At 41.0% G+C, this 26,182-nt stretch overlaps 1 protein-coding gene across 2 annotated transcripts in view; it reads left to right on the top strand.

Moving 5' to 3' along the window:
* The first annotated feature begins 15,408 nt into the window (after positions 1-15,408).
* The window catches only part of LOC147247524 (zinc finger matrin-type protein 4), a 60,747-nt gene continuing 49,973 nt past the window's right edge, over positions 15,409-26,182 (top strand). For both annotated transcript variants that reach the window (XM_086180956.1, XM_086180954.1), the window contains exon 1: positions 15,409-15,783. The gene's annotated coding sequence lies outside the window, so the exon portion shown is untranslated. The remainder of the gene's footprint in view (positions 15,784-26,182) is intronic.

Raw genomic sequence — 26,182 nt, 5'->3', positions numbered from 1 at the left:
CTGGACTGTTATGTCAGTGTCAAATCCTTTTTGATTTATGTTGTTGTTTCAAGCCATCCTGTGTCTCAGCTCCGAGTTCATGCCAGGTCGAGGTTGGGTGCTCTCTCTGTCACTCTCTCTCTCTCTCTCTCTCTCTCTCTCTCTCTGTCTCTCTGTCTCTCTCTCTCTCTCTCTCACACACACACACACACACACACACACACAGATATAAAAGCCACTGAATCTCACCTAAACTGTCCGGGTCAAGTCAACAACATGGCTGCATGCATCATGGATCTGCTGGTTTGTGACACTTCAATGCAGTTGTAATCTAGAAGAGTAGTAGAAGAGCAAAGGGATTGTCCTTAGTCGAGAAGTTTTACTTCGAAGCATGTGAAGAAAGACTAAATCTAAATAAATGTGCATTTTGATTAACTAGCATTTCACCCTGGAAGTTTATTCAGCAAACGAAGCTGTTTTACACATCAAGGAGACAAAGATCATCAGAGTGGAAGCAGGAGAATATTCGGTGTCTCCATTTCTAACCCATGTTGAAATTTCACATTGGTTTTAATGCTGGTTTGTTCTTCTTTTTCAACTCCTCTTCTGTCTTGAAGCAACATAATGAGAGCAGTGAGAGTAAAACCAAAGAGTTGACAACAAAAACAGCAATGCCATAAAGCTGTGTAGAGCTGAGGGGAAATTCGGGACGCGTTTGGTGTTTGATATTTCTCCATCGGTTCGTTTCTTTAAGTTTCGAAGAAAACCATGGATTTTTTTTCAGTTATATGTCAAGAAAAACTAAAACTGAAACCTAAATATACAAATGGATCGGTTTAAATAAACCGCTGACAAAAGACATTTAGAACCATAATAGATAATTGGACCTAACTAAGCAGACTTTCTTCATTAGAACGAGTGGGATCCGCTGTCCTTGGTAGTTAAAAAAAAGAAGCTTGGATTTTTGTTAGATTTTAAATCCACACTGATATGCTTTCACTTTAAAATGTATAACTTTCCTACGTTCATGCCTGCTTCCATTTGAAAACTCCAAATTAATTGGTTGATGTATCTCCGGGCGGCACCAGAGACTTCTAAAAATGAGCTCGCGGAACTCATTTGGGTTTTATCACTTCTGACATGTCTGTCTCTGATGTGTCGCATGTCTGTCACAAGTCATCTTTTCATCGCTTGTTAATTCGATATGCAGCAGATAAGCTGTTACTGAGGTTTTAATGTTATCAGAGTTACGTTGGAGCTTTGGGAGCTTTTTGTCATCATCTGGCGTTTTGTAGTCCTCGAGGCTTCCTGGGCCCGCAGTACATGAGCCAGTGAAGGATCTTGTCTACAGCTACAAATACTCAGTGAGAGATGAGGCGTATCAACTCCACCTCATGGTCGCCGATCTTAATTTTCACCGGTGCTCCTCTTCCTCTGCTAATAACAAACAGAACTGCCATGGTCCTGTCTGGACTTTTTCAGTTGTCATTTGTAGTTGTGGACATTTAGTTTGTACAGTCAGCTGTGCGTCTGTGTTGTGGTTTTTGCATTAGTTCTCTGGCTTCTTGGTTGTACTTGTGTTTCTAGTCAATTATGTGGTAATAACATCCCTTTTGTATCTTCGACTCCTTTGTACTTCCTGTCTTTGTTTCCTGCCTTTTTTCAGTGACTCCCCTGTGTCTCATCAGTTCGTTAGGCTTCATCAATCATAGCCCTGTTCCTTGTGTCTCTCAGCCAATCAGCTCCTTCCCTGCCCTCACGTTCTTGTTGCGTCATTAGATTGCACTTTCATCTGGCTGTCTGAGTTGTTTGTCAGAGCTTCTGATCTTCTCTAGTTTTCTGTTATTATTCATAATTAAAAGCTTGAGGTTTTCTTTGTTGTTGTCTGCATTTGGGTCCAATCCTGCTGTAACACCTCCACCTGAAGAAATCACCGTTGGTAAAAAAAATGCCTTTTTCTTGTCAGGCTCTTGGGGAACTGAACTGCTCCCTCTGACTCAGTTCTTGAAATTTATGACATTTGAAATATCCTGTCAAATAAAACTGGTACTCTGGAGAACAATTGCCAGAACTGCTGTATTGCTGCCATTTATTATTGAGGGTATAGTTTCTACATAACACTATTTACTGAGTTTTACATTCTCACGATATATTCTGTATGTGCTCTCTCTCTCGCTCTGAGTTATGGCATATATAAACCCATGATTGAGGAAATGCAGCACTGCAGATTAAAATATGAATGTCTGTAGTCTGAGGGATTTATGTTAGTAAATGAGGTTGCAGAAATGGTTACCTTAATTCGGACCTCTGTGGAAACTACTACAGTTTTACAGTAAGTCTCAATCTCGTCTATTTATACTGTCCTGGTTCTTATGCCATGGATTTAATTTTTTGTAAAAATCTCCGTTTAATTTAGTTCAGAAGGAACACCTTCTAGAGTACTTTTTTCCATGTAGAATATATGGACGAAAGAAAGAGGGAAAGGGCTAAAAATTCAGTTTCACTTGTTCCTTAGTTACCACAAGGTAGCATTAAAAACAATCCATAAAACACACCTCGGTGCACTTTACAGACATATAAAGCCTGACTGAAATACCCTTCGGACCAATTCACTTGCATGGCAGAACTACCCATTGCATCATGAACTTTAAAAAGCAGTGACACCCTGCTCTATCATACAGTGTGTATGAGGTATGACCCTGCCTAGCACTTGGTCTCCTGGCCCTCCATCACATACTTAATCATCCAGTTCTAAAGACCACATCTGGAGCTAACCAAGACCTCCAGGCCTGAGGCGAGCCAGAGTGCAGCCAGTCATGGTCAACACATGCAGCAGCAGAACAGCTAAAGCACCTGGTCTCTGAATTCTGGAGCCCAAAGCCTGGAGGCGAAGGAATGATGTCTAAATCTGCAGATGAAATAATGTCAGATTGGAAGCCATTTATTCTTCCATCTGTAGCTTATAAATCGGTGCAATATAACATTATTGCATCCCTCCTTTTCTTTGTCTCTTCATTAACTCCAGCTATGAAAGTTTTCACAAAACTTTAAGGACTGGCGTTTTTCGGTAGAAACCAAATGTTTAGCAACCTCAACTAGCCAGGTGTCCCTCTAATGCAGGACAGGAAAGCCTTTTGGCTCTACCTGTTATCATTCTGCTGCGGTAGAAAATATGCTCTGGCTTGTTTGTATTTCTGTTAGCCCAAGAGCAAATGTCCTAAGCATCTCTGAGAGGCTTTGAAATCAGCATCACACCAAAAGAATGGGCAGCGACTGATGATTAATAGTAGAACAATGGCAAGCGTATACCTGGGAGACTGATTTCAGATCAGCTCTGGCGTTGGACATTTCTGTCTAACTCCTATTTGAACTCCACATTGTGTCATCATGCCTTTCTTTGAGTTAAGAGCTGACATCAGTTAGCCTCATTATTGAAACATTTCCTATGCTAAAATTTGTTCGCCACACAAAACAGGCCTTTTTCTAAGCCCTTGATTTTGTCTTCTAGGCGGGAAGCAAAGCCTGATGGCCATTTGCAACTCCTTGCTCCTGACATTAGGCTTTTTTTACCTGTCTATAAGCAAAAGTTGAGGGTCAAAAAGTCCTTTAATGTGTATAATCCTTTAATGAATGAAGTCCAACTCATTTCTCAGCTCTCAGTTAAAACATAGAAGACAGTCAAACAGTGTAAATTCATTAAAAAAAAAAAAAGTTAAACTTGTGGTGACTCTTCACTGTGGGCATTTTCAATAATTTGTCAGGAAATATTACATGGACCTTGGCAGAGGTCTGAGCTCTCTGAGTGCACTTCTAGAACGTGTTAGTGTGATGTAGACAAGTTTGTGGAAAAATCCATGTGTCTGTGTGTGGTCATACAAGTTTGTCAGTACTGCATTTGTGCACTTGCATGCACATGCATATAGCATTTATGCATCAGCTTGTATATGTCGTGTGTGTGTGTTGGGAGGGTCTTGGCAGGTGTTTGTGACTATCCATTATCTCCAAGCCTTTACACAAGCATTAGCAAAATGAGTAAGGTTTGTGTCAGTCTCAGCAGCCCATAAATTTGTTCCCCGCCCTGTCCCTGCTGGCTGATGACACATGTCTCTGTCTCGCTAAACATCTTGTTCCAAAATGTTCCTTGTTCCAAATGCCACGTCAGTACGGAACACATTTTCATTAGCAGAACACACGCAGAGCAGTTTGCTTATATATACAGGATACCCACACACTGTAGAAGTACACGTCAATGAGCATGTGTGCTTTCATCCACAGTTATGAGCAAGCACAACAGCAACGTGAACCCCTGGGTCCATATAGTCGACTATCAAAAAAAAAGTAGTTCAAAAGACGAAAAGTCTCAGGTAGACAAAAAATACAAATTCTGCATTTATATACAAAATGTCTTCCTCCTCTTCTTCTTCACTTAGTTCAGACTGATGGATTTTCAGGTGACAGTAGGCAAATAGTAGCTGTGATGGATTTATGAGTAGCGGGAAAGCAGGTCTTTCTCCTGGACACGTGAGATCCTCACTCACCTGAGAGACATTTCTAACACACACACAAATGACATGCTGATCTCAGTATCATCTCACATTTTCCCCAGGATGCCTGTGTGCGTCTACGTGTGTCTACGTGTGTCTGCGTGCATGCGTGTGCGCGTGCATGTGTGTGCGTCCACCTGAAAGACATAAATCATTGACACCAGACCTATTGAGCAGGGGCCAAACACACAAACACACATCAGAGAGGACCAACCTGGCACAGCTGTCAGTCACATCTTGGCAACACAACTGGGGAAGAAAAGTGTAGGAAATGATGGATATTGAATGGGTGAAATAACACACTGGCACATACACATCCACTCACACAAAGTACACATAGAGTGAGGTCGGTGTAGCCCTCACGGGTAATTATGTTTGATAGCTTTAGCAAGCCACCACTTCCATCTCTCTTAGAGTGTCTGTTGAAACGCATGCAGTGTAATATTAAATTTTCTGTTTGGTCAGGCCAAATTGGCCATTTGGCTGACCTGAAGGAACAAGGTAAGGAGTATACACCGGAGATCCTCAGAAGGGTGGAGTACTGCTCAATAGAGATATTGTCACATGTCTGGATATTTTGAGGACTGATTTACGATGAAAGATCGAGTGTATATGAATACATTAAAAATGAGCTTGCATGAAGCATGTGATGGTTTCAACACAGCGGCGCCTTTATGAATCCAGAGTTCATCTGACAAATTGCTCTCTGTGTCTCGAACATTTCTACATATCAAATTCCCTCCACTTTCTTGGGTCGAGACAGACTCAGACGTCAATGAACACATTTTTGATTCTTGTTCCAAGTAAATAACCCCAGTCGACAACACAGTTCAGTACCAGAGTTCATAACTTGTGTGGAGATGTACAATCACATTATTTGTGAATGGACAAAAAAGTTGCAAAAACATAAATATTCTCAAGCTTACTTGTTTTTTTTTTAAAGAAAGTATGCTTCAAAATTGAACCACAGTTGTAATTTGCAGGTAACATCATGAAAGGATCAACATTTTCACACTTTTGTGTCCTCATCAGAGTCAAAATGTACAAACTTAAGACAAATAGTTCATGTGGAAGTTCTCTAAGTGGAACCCTCAGGGATTCTTGGAGGGTCGAACCTGTCGATATGCAGAGAAACATTCCTTTTCACCAGGAACCTTTGTAACGTGGGTGCACATTTCCTTCTCCCAGACCATCATCTTAAAATTCAACTGTATCTGACCTGGATGTTACCAGAAACTAGTGTTTTGAACATTTTGTTCAGAACAGTTGAACCAGTGTGTGTGTGTGTGTGCGCGTGTGTGTGTGTGTGTGTAGCAGGAATCACTGTGTGCATTCACCGTTGTATCCTGTATTCTCCCTCACTGCCAAAATATTGTTACTTGCAGCTGTTCTATTCTGATGATGTTGTTGTGAGTGTGATGATTGCTATTAGGTGGACTGGTGGCTTTAGAACATGAAATTCTTGACCTTTTGTTCTCATGTAGATTACAGAGATACCTCTCCTGACACACTCTCCCCCTGTCGGTCCCCGGGAGCCCTGAAGAAGGCCCCAGGTAGATGTTCAAACTGCTACTGTAATCTAATCATCTACCGGAGTGGGGAGGCTGCCAAAAAGAAAAGCAAAGGTTTGAACACACACACACACACACACACACACACACACACACACACACACACACACACACACACACACACACACACACACACACACACCCATGGTTACAGTCACACGTATGTGAGACCCTTCAGAATAACAGCCCATGTGAATGTTTCCGTTCAGTTCCAACCACAAGCCCATTAGTTCAGTCCTGTCAGCTGGAACGCTGAGTCTCCTTTGTTTAGCAGGAGGAGAATAATGTCTTTTTGGAACCGGTTCCTGTGCTTTGCTCTCATGCTGGTGGTTCTTACGGATTTCTGGGGATTTAGAATAAAGCCATTTGAGGATCATGTCATTGTTCGGAGCGGCATCGATACTCAGGGAATGGAAAGTCACTGAGCTTAGGTGGAGCTTCAGCATGTTTGGAAAAGATGATGGGAAGATTAATGTGTAAATTCAAAATCACATGTATGTGTTGTACCATTTTTATCAACGTGAGCATCTCTACAATCTGATGCTTGTGGGAATATGCATGGTCTGCAATTCCTACTGAAATATACCAACAAAATGAGATAAGACGTGGTGAAGGGAAAATTAGAGGGAGTCACTCGGGTAGTGGACCGCGATGTGATGAGTTAGAAAGTGGAGTTTAAGGGATTAAGCGGACCCCATCTCACAGTGAAAGCCAGAGAGGAGCTCAATTATGAGTCAAACACACCACTGGCTACAGCGCAAAGAGCTGAATTCATTAGCGGCACGCTGCAGCTAGCATGAAGAAGGGGACACACCACCGTGAATACAGAATGCAAATGCATGCAAGCAGTCACGTAATTAGAGTCCTCTACGCACGCACACATTACACAAGCACAGGCAGACACACAACAAGTCAACACAAGTGTTTAAATTCCAGGGAGACATCTGTAATGAGGACTGAGTCATTTGGATCTAATTATGGGTAACCAAGTGGAAAAGAGGCAGTAAATCAACTCAAAGTGATTTCAGTAAAGAAAACTCAATTCCAGTGTGTAAACTCCCCTAGCCATATATTTAATTAATGTTGGTTAAAATGGAAGCACTCAAGTGATTGTGCATCATAAAACATTGCTGAGGTTTCTGTCTCTGTATTTGATGAACTCCCAGTTGCCTCCCCGTCTTAACTGGAGAGCGTAACAGCAGCACTCTACCGCCATCCTGTGTCCTCCAGTGCAAAAAGGGAAGTTAGAATCGCTCTCATTCGCTGACCGACAGCTCTCAAGCATAGGAATTTATTCGCTGTGTTTCTTCACATCTTAATTACACCAAAACCTACAAGAGTAGCTGGGAAGCTGACTTTTCACACGCTTTATTACTTCAGCGTACCAATACATGAAAGCAAACATATTTCATTACAGGTGTTGCACCCAAAAGTTTTGAGCAAATGCACCAGAAGCATCATGGTAAAAAATGTGATGTCATTGCATATGAAATCAATCATTGACATCATTGTGTTAGCAAGCATTATTGTAGCATTATTACTGTTGTTTAAGGGACCTTATTTTTCTCCCTCTCTGGCATACCCATAATATCACATTCTCTCTCTCTCTCATTCCTGTTTCCTGTCTCTATTCACAATCTCAAATGACAGCATTCTGTTTCCAGCGACGTCAAAACACAAACTACTGTAGCTGATTATGCGGATGTAAGTAATCCTGACCTACAATTATAAATTTGATTGTTAACGAGTATAACACAGCAGACAAACTCTGTCATGTACTTTCATAAACTTATAAGTGGCCAGGATAGTGAGTAGTGGTTCACTCAACAGAGTTGCAGGACAAAATAAAATGCTAGCTGTTTGTCATTAAAGTTACATTTCCTTTACATTTAAAGGCAAAGTTTTAAGAAGTGGGTCGTTTTAGTCCCAATAAGTAAATGAACACTGAAAGAATGCACTGTAAAAATGCTTACATTACAATATACTCAAATTTAAGTTTCACTTAATAAAATTAAATTGAAGTGTACTCGTTGTAAGGGTATGAAATTAATTACAGGTAACTAAAAATAAAGGAGCATGAAATGCATCTTGAAAAACAGGCATTTGTCAAACATGTATTAGTTTCTTTTTCAGATTAGCTGGATAATTTTAGCTGTGATGACCCTTTAAGGTGATTTTCATCAGTCAAGAATTGGGTTAAAACCAAGTGCTCCTGTTTTGCCAGTGAATGTAGTGATGATACGAGCATGGAGCTCTCCTTCAGACTTAAAAATACCACCTACAAAAACAAAACCCCACGCAATATGAATAAAAACAAAATAATATTTAAAAAATACTGTTGAAATTATAAGGCTGCACGGTGGTGCAGTGGTCAGCACTGTGGCCTCACAGCAAGAAGGTTCCTGGTTTGAGTCCCGGCTCCGGCACAGGATCTTTCTGTGTGGAGTCTGCATGTTCTCCCTGTTCCTGTGTGGGTTCTCTCTGGTACTCCAGCTTCCTCCCACAGTCCAAAGACATACAAATGGGGACGAGGCTGATTGATACTCTAAATTGACCGTAGGTGTGAATGTAAGTGTGAATGGTTGTCTATCTCTATGTGTTGGCCCTGCGATGGACTGGAGACCTGTCCAGGGTGAACCTTGCCCCTCGCCGCTGGGATAGGCTCCAGCCCCCCCACGACCCTTAATAGGAATAAGCGGAAGACAATGGATGGATGTTGGAATTAAAGAGAAAAAATGAAAATTCCTGAAAAATGAAATATCTAAAGATTAAATAGAAATGTAAATATCCATCCACACATTTTCTATTCCGCTTAAGTGTTAAGGTTCGTGGGGGGGCTGGAGCCTATCCCAACTAACATTTGGCGAGCGGCGGGGTTCATCCTGGATGGTTTGCCAGTCCATCGCAGGGCCATCAGGAGCAATTAGAGGCTCAGTATCTTGCTCAAAGATACCTTGACATGGTCACCAGGGGAAGAGAGGATCGAATCAGCAACCCTGCAGTGGCTAGATGGCCTCGCTACCTCCAAGCCATGCCGCCCTTCCCAAGAATAACTTGGGAGGGGCAGCATGGATTAAATGAAGTGCAAAAGACAAAAAAGGTCTGCTGACTTTTAAAATCATTCAAATAAAACAATCAGAGAGTGGAAGTGTCACACGGTACTGTATATCTACTAAATATGCATCATGGCTCTTAGGCTAGTGTAGAAGTCACTGAAACTGCACTGTGCTCATATTTCCTCTAGATGGCCGTAGCTACCAACTCCAGACCAGAGAGTTACAGAGACAGCATATTTGTGAAAAATACTTGGGGTTCTTAAACAGTCAAAATTTACCAACAACCCCGAAATAAAGTATTTCAGTGATTCCAACTTGTGAAGGGCAAGTCTAGAAAAGAAAAAAGAAAGAAAGAAAAATCAAGTTGCTGTGACATTTTGCATGAAATTTTGAGTCTATATAATAGTTAGGCAAGAAAAAAGTTCTCGTGCAACTCTGTAGGTGCATGTTGCTCAGCCAAACTCCCCCCCCCCCACACACACACAAATATAAACACACACACACGCACACACACACACACACACACACACGCTCTAATGCATAAGCATTGCAGGTGATTATTAGGGTAAAAATACACAGCTCCAGACATCTGATGACAAGTATCGTGTTGTACAGCACGTCTGGTATAGATCCGTCTGCCACATCACCATAACTCATGATCTCAGTCCAGTAGTCTCAGGTCACAGAATGTTGCTTTACCAACTGATTTTCTTGAGCAGGCTTTTATATTTGAGCCGCATTGATAAGCCATGGATTTTAAAGGTTATGTTGGAGTTGACTATAGATATCACTTACACCTCTGTACTCGCCTGTGTGGCGCACGGGGTGGTGACATGATCATGTTAAATCTGATTTAGTGTCTGAGTGTCAGCTGTCCTCTCTCTCTCTCTCTCTCTCTCTCTCTCTCTCTCTCTCTCTCTCTCTCTCTCTCTCTATATATATATATATATATATATATATATATATGACAGTTTGTAAGTGATCTGGAAGTGTGTGAGTTGCTGAGGCTCCTGAAATCAAATCTCCATCCCTGCAGAACTCCTCACCTGTTACCTATAAACACTTTATATGAGAGAGGCTCATATTTATTTGTGTCATCCGTGTTCTTCCCACTATTGTCTGTATCAGGCTATTTCTGGATTTCTGTCCTGTGCTTGACACATCAAGGCATATCAGTTTTGTAAATACTTGATTCTGAGAGCTGGTCTAACCCCCCCCACCCCCCACCCCACCCCCGACTATAATCGGCAGCCCAACCCGCTCGGGCATGCCACCAACTGGCAGTGCCTGCAGGCTGCCCCCAGACTTTGGAGCAATATCAAGCAGAACGGGCCCCTATCCCAGCAGCCAAAACCCAACAGATGCACAGCACTGAAGCCCACATCACAAAATTTAGGGGGGGGCTAACATTTGAAATGTTCCTTCACACATAAACACTCATATTCACATCTAAATATAAACTCAGCCTGGGACTTAGTGGATGAGTGGAAATAAAATCTGGTGTATCAGTTTAATCTGCAATGATTTCCAGTTACCCCTGTAGAATCTGTTGCTAGAAGGATTTACCTTTTACACTTCATTTCACGTGTAATGGAGCCGAGGACTCACCACTGCAGTTTCTAAAGGACAGTCAATGTAATTTTTTTTTACTGCTATTCATAAAAATCACTCTTTAGTCACAGTTCTTATTAGTTTTCATTCTTTTAGTTGCTCATTTTGTTTTCATATTGTTTCATATTTGATACTTTCGTCTCTGAAATCACAAAATTGTTATCTGTGTGTTTTAGGTTGTTTTAAACAAAATCCAAAAATCTGATGTATCAGAAAAATATACAAAACGGGTAATTTTTGCGAAAAGATATTCGTTTTTTGTTTTTTTTAATCTGTAAATAAATTCTCCAGTTCCACAGAGTTGAACCTTTCTGTCAGTTATTTGATGGTTCAGGTTTGACAAGTTAAGTCCAGTTTTAGTCAAACAATGTTGATATTTTAGTCAGTCAAAACTGAACTGAGTTTATTTGTCGTAAACCTTGATGCATCTCTTCAGGTTCTTTAGGCGGCAGATTTAGACTAAGTTTTAGACTAAACTGGGAATTAGATTTCGTCACATTTCAGTCATTTGTAAGGAGCTGAGGAGAAACCAGAGTCGGAAGGAGTTGTATCTGGTGGCCACAAAATGAATCTTTTTTTTCTTTTTTTTTTTGTCTGCATGACCACTCCAAGCCCCATAGTCATTTATTACAGTCAGCTTTAGTCTGGTTTTAGTCGGCAGAGTCAGAAAACCAAACTAATAATATTTTTGACAACATCGACTCAAATTTTACCGTCCTCCTGTACTGTATTTTATGGTGTTGTTAAGATGCTTTATGATCTATTTTGTTCTTCATTAATTACTTAGTGTATTCTCTAGGTACCTTCATTACACTAAAACTTTCCCCCTAGACCATCGTTAAAAAAAAAAAAAAAGTATTGGTAGAGCAACTCCTCGAATCAATTTGATCCTGATCCAATACACCAAATCTTATGGCAATGAAAGTGAATGCTTTTTATTTCAACACTATTGATCCAACAAAAATCAATATTAGAAGTAATAAAAGAGTAAATGAGATGTGCAAAGACAATAAAAAGCCGCTGCACAGTGATTTACTGTCATTTTAAGATGTGTTCGTCACTGCCTGCTATTTTGATATTGGCTATCAGCTCCAGCAACACACCTGTCACCGTCAAATAGCATATTCATGTATTCTAAAGCAAATTTGGAGCTATTTTTCTTTTTCCTTCTTTAGACAAGATTAAGGCCATGCAGTCATCATGCCCTATTGCACAACAGTACACTGTGCAAACTTAGGGGGATGCTCAGGATGAATATATTACATTTTGTTATGGTTCTTTTATTTTTCTCATACGAGCACAACCTCTTTAGCACTGCTCTCTTCTGTCTCTGCAGCAATATAGTGGATGTGTTCGGTCAGAGAATGAGCATTGATCTTGCACTTTAATGACAAATAACATGAGACACACCCCTGGATCATCTCTCCCTCCTTCTCTCCCTTCCGCTCCATCATTTTCTTATACGCACATGCACACACTCTTCACACCTGAAAATCACATATCCACAAATCCCATCTTTGTCACGCAGCAACATCATCCCAGCTAGCCTTACATGGGAAATTGGCCGAAGGCAACATTGCTTGTTATGTTTGGAGGAATGACTTTACCGTCAAGGCAGAGAAGAAGAAAACAAATAGTCACGCAAATGCATGCACACACACATACACACACACACATACACACACACACACACACACACACACACACACACACACACACACACACACACACTGAGGCACATCCTGCCCTCGTTCTGCAGACCAATGCTGGCACTACGTCCTCGGGCCTGCCTTAGCTGGTGGTTTGATAAATTGGCCCTTCATCTCGTCTATGTGCATTGTGTCAGCAGGGAGTGTGTGTGATCTGCATGTGTGTGTGTGTGTGTGTGTGTGTGTATGTGTGCCTTGGTACATTGTCTGAGCTGTGAAGTGTCACTGAGTGCTGCTGTCACAGCTTTTGAGAGCGTGTAATAAGCGCCCATTCTCCCTGAATGAAAGCACATCCATAGACTAGTGAGAAACTGTGGCATTTCAAGAGGACTCTGGATAATTGAGCAAAAAAAAATCCATAAATGTACAGACACACACACACACACACACACACACACACACACACACATATACATATATATATGTATATACACACACATATACATATATACATATATATATATATATATATATATGTATATACGTGTGTGTGTGTGTGTGTGTGTGTGTGTGTGTGTGTGTGTGTGTGTGTGTATGAAGGGGGGCATAGAAATGTCACACTTCTTGGGCTAAGCTGTGCTGTAAATTTGGTTGCTCTGGGAAGTGTTCGCGGTCCACAGTGGATTCATGCCACTTTTGATAGATCAAGGGTGGTTATTGTTGGCTGAGCAAAGCATTTTGGCTCTAAACATGGGTTTTCTGGGCGTTGGACTGTGATTCATGTCTTTGTGATGTTGTCTTGGTTTGACAAGGATTCAAAGGCAACTGTTTGTTTATCCAAATTCCTTAGAAATACTTTCTATTAAAATAAGGTTCTGTTTGCAGCAATTTGGTTTGGCTGAGATAACAATTCGTACAAACTGCCAGCTCTGAATACTTTCGTGTCTTCTGTCCTAGTGAGAAATGTTTATGTCAGTCATGACAGGCTCTGTAGCAATAATGGATTGACCTGTGTTGGACAGACAGAGAGCTACTACATCATTGACACATTTATTTATTTAGCAGCCATAAGAATATTAAAACAATCACTGTTCGGGATGCTTTACTGTATCCAAACAAAAGCATGCTGGGAGGTAGAACTACCGCTATTTACAACATCAACACAGTTTTCAGGGATGGGATTTTAATCACTGGAGATTTCCTCTGACAGGACTATTTAAATTTGAACATTTAATTACAGATTTGAAGAGCTAACTAACCCTGAGACTATATCACACAAACATCTAATTACATTTGTTTAATTGTCAGCAGGATTTTTCAAAAAGTAAGAAGGAGTGCGATGGAGAGAGAGAGCTAATGTTACAGGGAGGGAAGTGATAGCTGTTGGAGGATTTGGATCAAGCTGTAGATCCTGGATCTGGTTTATATCATTGGCAGGATTTAGATATCAAAGATATATATATATATATATATATTTTTTTTTTTTTGCATATATCCTGGACAAATTACTCTCAAATTGCTTGAGTCCGTATGAAATGATTGATTCAACTTCTCCAAATCATCTTGATTCGACTCAGAATCAGTGATCCAAGTGACCTCATTTCAAGTAAAAAAATGAGGATATCATTGAGAAATGTGAGCATGTTTTGATTAAACTAGTTGAGGCCAAGTATTTCAAAGGGTTACTTCATCAATAGTAAGGGTCTTAGGGTCAGTGGATGTATCAGTGCTTCTTCCATGGGACACTTAGCATTGCACTTACGTCATGCACCAATAAATACTTTCCCAAAAATAATCGATATCCATTTCCATGCACTCTACATTTGTGACATTGTTGCCAGACAGCTGTTTCTTCAGGCTCTGCATTTCTTAACAGCAGATCCTCCTTGTATTCATTCGCACTGGGTTACTGTGCAGCCTTTCATTCCATTGATAATTTGAATTTTTATTTTCTTTAGTGGGTGTTTACTTGATGAGAAAATAAATACATTTTCCCCAGGACCCCCCCCCCCCCCCCCCCTTAATGTTGAGCTACAGAACTGCTGTTGCTCCTGGCTCTCTGCACAGAGGACACACTGACCCACATACACTGAAGGTAAGTCCCCTTCAACGGATAATTACCACAGCCCTGCTTCAATACATCCATAATATCTCTTTAAATAAAGATAGTTGTCAAGCTCCAAGAGATGGAGAGTGATCGGTGATTCAAAATACCTATTTTTTTTGCAGGAAGGCAACAAAAAAGTGTGACTTAAACATAATAATAGGTTCATATTCTGTTTCAACATAGCCTCATTGCCAGAAGTATATGTTCTCTTGCTGGTTTATTGGTCCCTCATTCACCTAAATCCTAGCATGCTTCCGATTTGTCTGCGACCTCTTGTGGGGTCCCGACCCCAAGCTTGGAAACGAAACTGCCAAAGGTAGCCTGATTATTTCCACCAGAACTGTAAAAACATGTTTATCGCCTGTTTTAATACAATCACAAATCATTTAAATTGAGATTCTGCAAATATTCCAAATCAATAATATGATTAATAGCAATGTTGTCTTTTTAAATATCAATATTCAGGTCTCATATGGAACATTAGTGTGACGATGGCGATTGTTTCTCACCTGAGAAGCGTGAATAATTAATTAGTCCCCTACTAGCGATGAAAACACCTTGAGAGAACGATAATGACGTGATTAGGGTGATGAATTCGGGCGCTCTCTGTATCCCTGTTCATTTTATGTAAGACGATGTTTATGTGGGTGCTCCCTACTCACTCGACCAGTGCTCCCACTCACTCACTCACTCACTCACTCACTCACTCACTCACTCAGCAAATAACACACACACACACACACACACACACACACACACACACACACACACACACACACACACACACACACACACGCAAGCCGAGAGCGCTTTCTGTCTTTCATTCATCCCGGTGGAGGCTGCTCACTCACACCGTCCCCCCTCGTGTCTTCCCCCCGCCCCTCCGTCCCTCTCTGGTTCTGGGGTCGCTTACTTTGTTTGCTTTCTCTCCTCCACGGTGCCTTCGGTGCAGGAGAGGTGCCGGCTAATATCAACAGAGCTCCGGGTCTCACCTACGCGGTACTACGGAGGGAGGCGGACATCACGACGGAGCAACAAGAGGGAGTTGTTTTTTTTGTTTTTTTTTAATTTTTATTATTTTTTTTTAGAGGAGAGGCGAACGGCGCGATTAATAACAGGAGTAATAAATCAATTGAAGTCATTGTGATGGAGGAGTCCGCTTAAGTTTGGACGGATTCTACTGTACCAGTGCGTTGAAGGATTAAAGGCAGCCGGTTGGCGGATGGTTGTGGGTTTTGTGTCGAGGAGTCAGTGCCTCTGCGCAAGGTGAGTGATGAACGGAGCTGAACGGGACACAGTTGACTCAACAGATGAATATTGACCTGGTCTTAGGAGCAGCCTTCAAGCTGGCAACTGGAAGTTTAGACATGATAAATCACTCGATATTTCTATGGAGTTCTTGCAGGGGTGACGAGTGTCAACTCCTCTTCCAGTTACATAGCAGGAAAACAAGTTTTAGGGTTCCACTACCGATTTATGACATTTTCAACCAAAAAAGTTTGAAGGAGGCACACATCGTATTGTCATTTCTCATATAAGCCGAAATTGGAGTTTACAATCGGCTCATTAGATTCGTTTAGTCTGGTTGTTGAGGGAGACTAGTAGTTTTGGGCTATTTGTATGTATATTATTGATTCATCGTCTGACATTTGGATCATGTAAAAAAAGAAAGAGAGATTCCTCATGGCCTGATATGAAAATATCCATTGTCCAACATCTGTTCCAGAATTCTCATTTGTATGCCATTATTCAAATCTATTCGGATGATAATGTTGTGGATTTTTGTGTGAGTCTGTACCAAACAGAGATGTTCTCCGGAGTCTGTAAAACACCATCAGCAGGCTGGGATATCTCTGCTGCACCACAATAGAATTTGACTCACATTTGGCCTTTAGAAAATATTGTATCTCCTGCAATTTAAAGATTGCACAAGGACATGTTTTACAACTTTGCTAAAATGTCAACACATTGTTCAATTCAAGGTTCTCTCTCTCTTCTTTCTCGCAAGTGTGAAAGGTAAACGACTGTGTTGGCTGTCGCTCGCTCACATAATGATGATGGGAATGCTGGTGAGAAGCAATTTGATGTTCAGTGTCTTATAAGGATACTTGACTGCGTGTTACCCAACCTACAATCCAAATATTTAAATATATTAATGTATTTAACAGTGCAGACACCGTAAAGACCCTTTAAATGAACAAAACTGGAAGCACAGATGGTTCTGATTTGATTAAAATGATCATTTGATGATTTAAATAATGATCTGGTGAACATGCATCAGTCGTTTCTGCTGTACGTCTCATTCATCATTCAGACTTAATATGCATATATATATATATAGAGAGAGAGAGGGAGAGAGAGAGGTGTGTGTGTGTGTGTGTGTGTGTGTGTGTGTGTGTGTGTGTGTGTGTGTGTGTAATTTAGATTTGCAGGGCTTTCCCTCATGTTATGTTTGATTGCACAGTAAGTCCAAGCTCCCAGCCATCACAAAGGACTCTGAAACAGGAAAATGAGATGCTGGATAAAATATGGATTAGTTTTCTTGACAGTCATTGCATCTGGTTTCACTGGCTCTGATCCATCTCACAGAAAAACCGTCTGACTGCAAGTGTTTGTCACTTTGGGAAGAATGTCCCATCAGCTTCACCAACACACGGGGTGTCTGTGGCAGCATGATACCAGTTTATGGTCTTTTCACTGCACTCATCTGCCTGTCACTGCGACTGACACACACACACACACACACACACACACACACACACACACACACACACACACACACACTAATCCATAGACAGGGTATCCATAAATATTACCAATTCAGGGACATTGAAATGAAGTGCCATCCAGTCTTCTTTTATGTATGTGGTGTCCTCATGTGCATCATGTCACTCTTCAGAATGGGACTTTTTTTAATATATCCGGTGTCCACTCTCTTTATTCTCCTGGTGCAATGCCGGCTCTGTTTATCCACCGTAACGACGTCTGAATTTAGGCCTCATGCTCTGTTCACATCCAGTTATTGATCACAAGTCATCACAATGGTTCGTGCTGGGAACAATTCTGCCTTCAAGTCAAGCCACTGTAGCAGACAGAGCAGCGCAGTGTCTCAAAGCTAGAATAGAGCAGACATATGCACCTTGATAGAGCTGCATCCAACTTCCTTTCATGCACCGACTGTCCGAAATATCAGTTATTTGGTCTATAGAATAGTAAAACATATCGCAAAAGGCCGATCACAGGCAAACCCACTCTGACTGTATGATATTCACATTATATTCTGTGGTTAATGTTTCCATTTGAGAGGCTTGAACCAGCAAACTTTGAACATTTGAAAGATCGTCTTATCAACAATTAAGAACTGGTAAAATCAGACTTATCACCTGATAAATGCAAACCTATTTTCACAAACTTGGTGGAGATGTTAGGCGAATGTGCAAAGGAAGAAACTTTGAAATACTGGGGGGGGATCTGCTAAAATGTATTATTTTAAACAAAGTTTGCCTGAGGTCACCTTGGTGGAGCTCCCCAAGTGCCCTCTAGTTCTGAATGTTTCTTTGACAATAACTGGCTCTACTCTTGTGAATCTGTATGTACTGTAACAGCTTTCACTTGCTCTTCGGAAGAATCCTTCAGAAAAAAAATGAAAGAAGTTCGTCTGTGAGCCGTCTCCAAGTAGCCTGTTTCGTTCTGCTCTTGTTTTTCTCGCCGTGTCTCATGAGGCGTTGAACTGCAAGCGGGGGAGAATCTGATTAACCAACTGGCATAATTTACTCAGTCCTAAAGGGAAGACATGTTGTTCATAAAAAGTGCTGTCTTCCCTCCTGTACATACAAATAAAGCTTGCACGCGAACAAAGTAAGACATGAAGCCTGGCACACTACACACGCACATACACAAGCACACGCACACACACACTCACGCCAAGGGCAACAACTGAGATGATCTTGAAAAGAGGCTGCTGCTTTTTTTGTAACAGGATGTGGATTGATTTTGTATTATGGATGTGTTCACAGGTGTGCCATTCCCATAGTTTCTCTGTGTGTGTGTGTGTGTGTGTGTGTGTGTGTGTGTGTGTGTGTGTGTGTGTGTGTGTTGTGTTTTCCCCCAGGAGTGCTCCATAGCAACAGGCAGCATATCTTCTTCAAATATCTGTTTCTAACACACCATATGCTATGACCTTTCTGCTGACTGTGTGCATGTGAGGCTTTGCATGGGTGCATCTGCATTTGTGTCAGTGTGTGTGTGTGTGTGTGTGTGTGTGTGTGTGTGTGTGTGTGTGTCTGTGTCTGTGTGCATCAGTGTGTGGGCTATTTGACCTTTTTTGGTGTACATTCATTAATAGCAGCATAATAACTAATATGGTGCCGCCTGCTGTGGCTGCTGCTGTCTACACAATCAAGATATTGAATGCGTCTTTACTCATAGGAGCATCATCACGCCAACTGGAGCTTTCTGCGCATCTTTTTCTCTCTGATTAGTTTGATAAATGATTTTGATATGCCATAGTCATCTGGCCGTTTATCTTTTTTTAAACCCACTTCACGTCTTTACAAGAGAGACATCTTCAATATATATATCTTAACACGGTTGTCATGTTATGTTAATATCAGTGTTAGACTAATAACTGGTTGCATATTTCATATCCGGACAGAGCAGACAGAGCTCTTTAGAAATCAATTTTCTTTTGCTCCATCACCATGTTCGGAAACTGGCCTGCTGCCAGATAGGGAGGGGAAGGAGAGAGGGATACTGTGGGTGCTGGGAGTGCATTAGTGAATGAGGAAAGCAAATAATATCAGATGTAGCATTCGCCAATCTCTCCGGCGAACAGAGCTGAATGAGAAACACGTTAACAATCACAAACCGAGTTGGAGAAGCACGTGGGTGTTGAGGCTAAAACACAGGGATTCCTTATACTTGTCTACAAATATCATTAAAAGGTTTATGAATACACTCAATTATTTTAACAATGTAAGAATGTCAATGGAAGCAACTTAGGTATAGCCTTTGTGCCTAGTTTCTTATTTATACAGCCTGCACGGTCATACTCTATATCATCCACAGTGGTGTGTGTGTGTGTGTGTGTGTGTGTGTGTGTGTGTGTGTGTGTGTGTGTGTGTGTGTGTGTGCGCGCGCGCGTGCGTGTGCGCGTGTGTATGTGAAACCCTATTCAGAGTTCAAACTAATACATATTTCTATTCCTCTCTGTTCATGTTTGTTTTACATAAACAGTATTGATGTGTAAGCTTCTCTATGTGTAAATTTAGGCACTAGAGTTATAGAACTCACAGGAAATACCTGCTGCTACGATTGTTGAAGCTGTTTTATACAGTCTGTGTCTGTTTCAGGAAGAAGGAATAAACAAAGAAGTCCCTTATCAAATTCAGGCTTATATTTAGAGCAAAATATTTATGTCAGACAGTGAACCGAGTTGCACAGGAGCCACGTGACTGATACAGGCAGCAGTCTGTAGCAATAAAGCTGGTTCGCGACTGTGTAATCTTTGATTCTGGGATTTTTGGATCTTTGTTCTTTTTTGAATTTTAATTGATTTGCATAAAATAGTTCAAAGTATTGCTCCTTAATGTTCTATTTTTAACAAGGAGCTTACTTCCATGAGAGTTGATTACCAAGAGTGGCATTGATTGCTTCCTTGTTCTTGTAGCTCTAGTTTCCTGGAATCACTGATGTTCTTCAACAGCCAAGGAGATAAACAAGCTCCAAATCATTCCCATTAATTAAACAACAGTCACACATCAGAAAAAAGAGCTATTGGCAAACTGAATAAATGAAATATGAACCATGTGGTATCATCATAGCAATCTTGAGGATCAGGTTACAACATCAAGTTTTTAATGTGTAAAACATCGAGGCTGCTCAGGAACAGCCAGAGACGTCAACAGATAATAGTAAAAGAGCAATGCTAATGTTAGCATCTACGAGAGCGAGTCGCTAATAAGTTCAGAAGGGCAATCACCCATCCCCCATTTTCTACCACTTATCCTGTTAAGGGTTGCGGGGGGGGGGGGGGCAGCTTTTGGGTGAGAGGAGAGGGTCACCCTGGACAGGTCGCCAGTCCATCACAGGGCCAACACATATAGACAGACAACCATTCACACTCACAGCCACACCTACAGTCAATTTAGAGTATCAATCAGCCTCGTCCCCTCTTGATGTCTTTGGACTGTGAGAGGAAGCTGGAGTACCAGGAGAGAACGCACGCAGGCACAGGGAGAACATGGAGACTCCACACAGAAAGACTCCGAGCTCAAACCCGGAACCTTCTTGCTGTGAGGCAGCAGTGCTAACCACTGCATCACCGAAAAGGGCAAACAGTAAAAGTTATTTTTAATGTGCAAGATGCTAGAAAACTGCAAGGATTATTGAAAATGTGTCTGGTTTGTCATCTTTCTGTGACAGAAATAGGAATCTAACATTTAAATAACAGGTAGAGCCAATGCCTCAATCAGTAGAACAACTTACCTGGATGATGTTTTTTTTTATTTTCTAGACCAGGAGGATAATATAACATAGCCAGAAACTTGGGAGAAAGCTTTTAACATTACATTGGGCAAGACATGTTTTGTTGTGGCACAGTATGTTGTGGCAATATCAGATTCGGATCAGGTCTGTGTCCCCTGGCTGGATTAGAGTCCCTCATTATTCAGCCCAACTGCCAAGTAATAGACACATCCAGCTCAGGCTTAGGTCCAGCATGTCTTGGTTCTGCGGGGGTTCCATTGTGTTCCAGATAGTGTATTCCTGGCTCAACTATATCTCCCACGCCAGAAAACCTACGGTAGCCTGCAAGGTTATTCATTTAATGATCCTACATTTATCAACGTTTGCCTTCAACACAGCACTTCATTGAGAATCAAAAGAAGAGAGCAATCCTGATTGTTCCCTGCAGGGTACTTGGTTTGCATAAAATTGCTCAAACACAATTAGAAAACAGGAAATAATTGTTCGTTTTCATGAACTGTGGGAGTCCTGCGGTGACAAACACAGAGGGTCATGTCACAAACACTTATCTGTTTAACAGAGGAGGGTAAACATCTCTCATCCGACCCTTTATGAGAGCCAAACCACCACTCTTGACCCAAAAATATGTGCTCTAGCTCATGGCCAAAGGCGACCTCCAAATAACAGGATGTATACATTATACTGTATGTGTATTTATTTATGGTTATAGTGTGACAGTAGTAAGGAGGAGTGACTCTGAGTGAGCGCTCTCCTTGGTGCTGAAACTGTTGCAGTGAACAGAGGCTGACAGTTCACTGTTGGTCCTCGCCCTCAGGTGTAAATAAACTGACAAATTAAAATAATCCACCCGGTCTGGAAGCTGTCAATGGTTGCGACGGGGTGTGTCACATCTCTGAGAAGCACACAACACTCCCTCTTATTCCTCAGCTCATCTGTCTTATCTCACATTGACAATAATAATGATAAAAGACTGAGGATATGACTTTCATCCCTTGTCGCTTTTCTCCCTATTCTGTATCCTCTGTGTGTCCTCATAATGTCTGTTGGGATGCCCATTGTTGTTGCCATGACAGCCAGCCAGCCAGCTTCTGTGCAATGTAGATTGAAATGGCTCATTCAAAGCAAACAAATATCATAGTTTTGTTTTGGAGTGATAATACGAAAATGAAAACATCAAAAAAGAAAACATCTTAAATTCGAAACATTTGACCTTTAAAGAGAATGTACTGTCGTGTGTGTGTGCAGATAGCATTTGACAGTTGACCCTTGTTTGGTACTTTGCTTCCTCAATTTGGTGACAAGTTAGCAGGGTGTTGTTGTGCTGCTGCTGCTGCTGCTGATTTTACCTTTCACACTGCAGAACACAAAATACTAAACCTTGTTTCTCAGATGCTTGAATATACGTGCATTACGTTTGCGGTCAAAAAGGCAAACATCTAATGCTGAATTGTTTTTCTATATAAAAGACTATAGTTATGGCCAAGCAAGCAGAAATAATGAAGAAACACTGTAAGAGAAAATGTTGCGAACACGCACGCGCGCACACACACACACACACACACACACACACACACGCACGCATCAGCAGAGGATGCATCAACAAGCTTTTTCTCATGCACCTCTGGCTTATTGTGAGGATCCCTGCAGCTATACGTACCAGCTCACATTTAAACAAGCGTACACACAAACTCTTAATACTCACAAAACACTTAAAATTGGAGCCCAGTGACAGACAGTTGATCCCACGAGAGCAAGCAGAGAACCCGAGTGTATCATTAACTGTAGTCAAACTATTTATACACCTGCTCGACAGTCGAACCACCACATTTGACGTAAGTGGGAGGTACTCATATGAATTATACGTTGTGATATTTGAGCTGGTTGAGCCCTTTGTGCCAACTCACAAGGAGCTTATTTTTCTCATTAGCAAGCAGAGAAATTGTCATTTTGCTACTCAGCGGCTCACAGCCACATAGATCCAATAATGGAGATGAAGCGAGAAGAATGAGAGAGAATGGAGAGGTGCTGAGTGAGGAAAGTCATTAGAAAGCAGTACTTGGCTTGTGTCACTTCAATTGTTACTTCAGTTGTTGAATTTAACACCCGATTTCTCCTTTTTGTTTTTCTTTCCAATATCTTTTAAATGTATTACTTTTATGTCTGGCTCTAACGTAGTGCATAAGTGCATGACGCCTCAGGGAATGGGTTTTTTTTCTTTCTCTCTTTTAAATTGGTACAATAAATATATTATTCGGAAAGAAATATTTCTCATGATGGATTTTTTTGTCTGGGTCAATGAATTTACGTTAATGAAAATATTGAATTAGAATTTGAAGTGCTTTGATCGTTGTTTCCCTCACTGCCTACCCAAGGCAATATGTATGTATGTATGTGCGCGTTCTAGTGAAAGGACAAAAACACAGACAGCGAGTGGTGCCAGCAGACTATATTTTTGAAGCATGGGCTTTTGTGCAATAACATGATTAAAGACCCCTTTTTATTGCTCTCTTTCTTGCTATTGTTGGATCCTCAAACCATGCTTTGACATCAAGGTAGTGCTGTATAATACCCTTGACAATGACTGTGGATGTCAATACCAACCCCCCCCCCAAAAAAAAACAGAGCAGTGTATGTTGTTATAATTGCACTTTGACTTCTACAAAGAAAAAAGGACATGAACTCCTGGCCCAAACAGGAACCATTTGAGAAAATCTGCTACATGATAAAAAGTACAATTAAGAGTCTGATGGAATATATAGACCCCAATAATTCCAGCATTGCCTCCCCCATATGTTTGAGTAACATTACAACCTCTATTTGAATTTCAGGCTGCCTTTTGTCTCCCCCCCATTAACTCAGTTTGCCTAAGAGTCTGACACTGAACACACACTTGCACACAGGGAGGTGGAGATGTGCTCGGTTAAACTGGGAAAACCGAACTTTTTCAGGGATAATAGTCTTCACCCTGTAATGAATCTATATTGTGGCCTAAAGCAGTAGATTTGCTAATAATACCATCAACTAATGGCCCAGAGAGAGATTTTATCACAGCACCCTCATGAATAAAAGGGTCTTAAAAAGCCTGTGAGGTTATAAAGCCTGAATAAATTAAATGAACGGAGGTGATGAGAAGATAGTTTGCCCTACAAACAGCCTTGCCCTGGAAGAGCACCAGTGGACAGTTCCACTACAAGTGGACAGATGATTTTTCTTCTGAACCATATGAACTCAACAAAGGAACAACATGAAACTTTTGTGCTGTTATTTTGTGCAATTTTTATTCATAATAAAGGTGTGAAATGTGGAGGAAGCGAGACATACAGCGCTTCAGGGAACATAATGTAAGTTTGTTGAGGCCAACCAAGACATGAGTTTTGCCACAGGTTCCCTCATTCAGAAGCACTTGGGATTGTTACATTGGCATCTGTAACAGACAAATCAAATTACACATTTTTTCTATCGTATCAACTAATGAACAACACTTTTATGTTATAAACCAATAAAACACTTAATGAACTACACCTCAGGCAAAGTGTAGTTTGGTCACTTATTCATGGTCTCTTAAGACACAGTTGTTGTTTTTTTTAAATAACAAGTGTGGTTTTTACTGATATATTTAATCCATAGAACAACACGATAAAATATCTTAAAGCGGGACTTCAACCAAATTGTGTGTTTTGTCTTTCAAGAACTCACAAATAGGTGTTTTTTTTGGTCCCCTATCACTTCTTTCAAGCTAGCAGAAAGAGTCAGCTGTGTACATTTACCTTGAAGCGAATGGCTTCTGATGACTGATGACAGCAAATCTGTCCTAAAGCTTAAGCGCATTAGTGATCCACCTCTTCTGTATCCAGCTGCATGCTCAGTAATTCACAAACACATTGATTTGACTTAAAAATGTAGCATCGAGGGTGACCAGCTGGCTTATTCAATCTATCCAACTTGCTTGCGCTCCGACACGCTCAGTAGCTAAACGAACCTCCACAAGTGTGCTTAAACTTTGCAACATGGCAAAGGCAACCATCTTTACAACAAATGTAAGATGAAATGTTGACTTGGCCATGACGTCACCTCCAGCCTGTGGAGTGAACTGGTCAAACATCAGACTAAGCTGAAGAGTTGATCGTGTTTGATCCCCAAGAGCAGCAGCAGCTAAGGTGTGCGGCACACTTGGAAATACAGAAGATTGGATTTGTTGTGTTTAAACTTGAATTGCATTTTATAAAGTAACTAAAGTAACAAAAAAGTATGGCGTATTTGAGGATGACACGTTGCAGTGTTTGTCCTTTCTGTTGAGAAAGTAAACTACACAATTTTATAGCATCGTATGAGCATTCGCCACATTCAGAATGAATTTTTGCCATCACTGACAATGGTGCCATTCTATAAAAGTTATAAAGGCACCTTCATCACCACTACAGAGAAGAAAGAATGAAAAATAACTCTCAATGCACATAGGAGCATATTCACACATCTCAAATACCATGAATATTGAGCAAGTACCCCTCAGAGGTAAGAACGTCTCTGACTTTTAGTTGTATTGCAATTTATTCCTGCAGTCAGGTGTATAATACAGTAGCTTATCTGTTCTTCTTTCTCAAAAGTGGATAAGTCTAGCCTACACTATCCCTCGTGAATAATCCCTGCCCTGAAGGCCATATTTCTACCACTGGAGGAGAGGGAGAGACAATCATAGAGCACCGCCTTAGGACTGCACGTGCTCCTGTTTCACTCACATACTCCAGACAGAAGAACATGGATGTAAAATAGAATTAAGCTTCATCCAAACTAAAAGGTTTCCATTTTAAAATGCACTAGAGGTGTTTTTGTAGCTTGAAAATGGACACTGCAAACCTGTCTGCTGCCATTTTCATTTGAAAACTCTGCTTTGTTGTGCTTTGTTCTTCTAAACACAATGGCACCAACGCTGGCATCCTGAATGAGCCTTATCAGTGATCACATATCGTCCCCTGGTTCGTCATGACACCTGTCACATGGCTCTTTCCCATTAAAAAAAAGAAATCACCAACCTCAGCTTTGATGAATATTTGTTAGCAGTAGTTAGTTGTTCTAGACAAAGAATGTCTAGACAGTACTGTGAAACAAGGAGGATCGCTGATGTAGGTGGTGTTATGTTAACTTTGGATCGCAAGGAAAGACACCTGAAAACTGCTAATGC

This window comes from Aulostomus chinensis, chromosome 16, assembly GCF_037954235.1.
Source record: "Aulostomus chinensis isolate RoL2024-O1b breed Wild chromosome 16, RoL_Achi_v1.0, whole genome shotgun sequence".
Lineage (NCBI taxonomy): Eukaryota > Metazoa > Chordata > Actinopteri > Syngnathiformes > Aulostomidae > Aulostomus > Aulostomus chinensis.
This window is presented reverse-complemented; position numbering and strand designations above follow the sequence as displayed.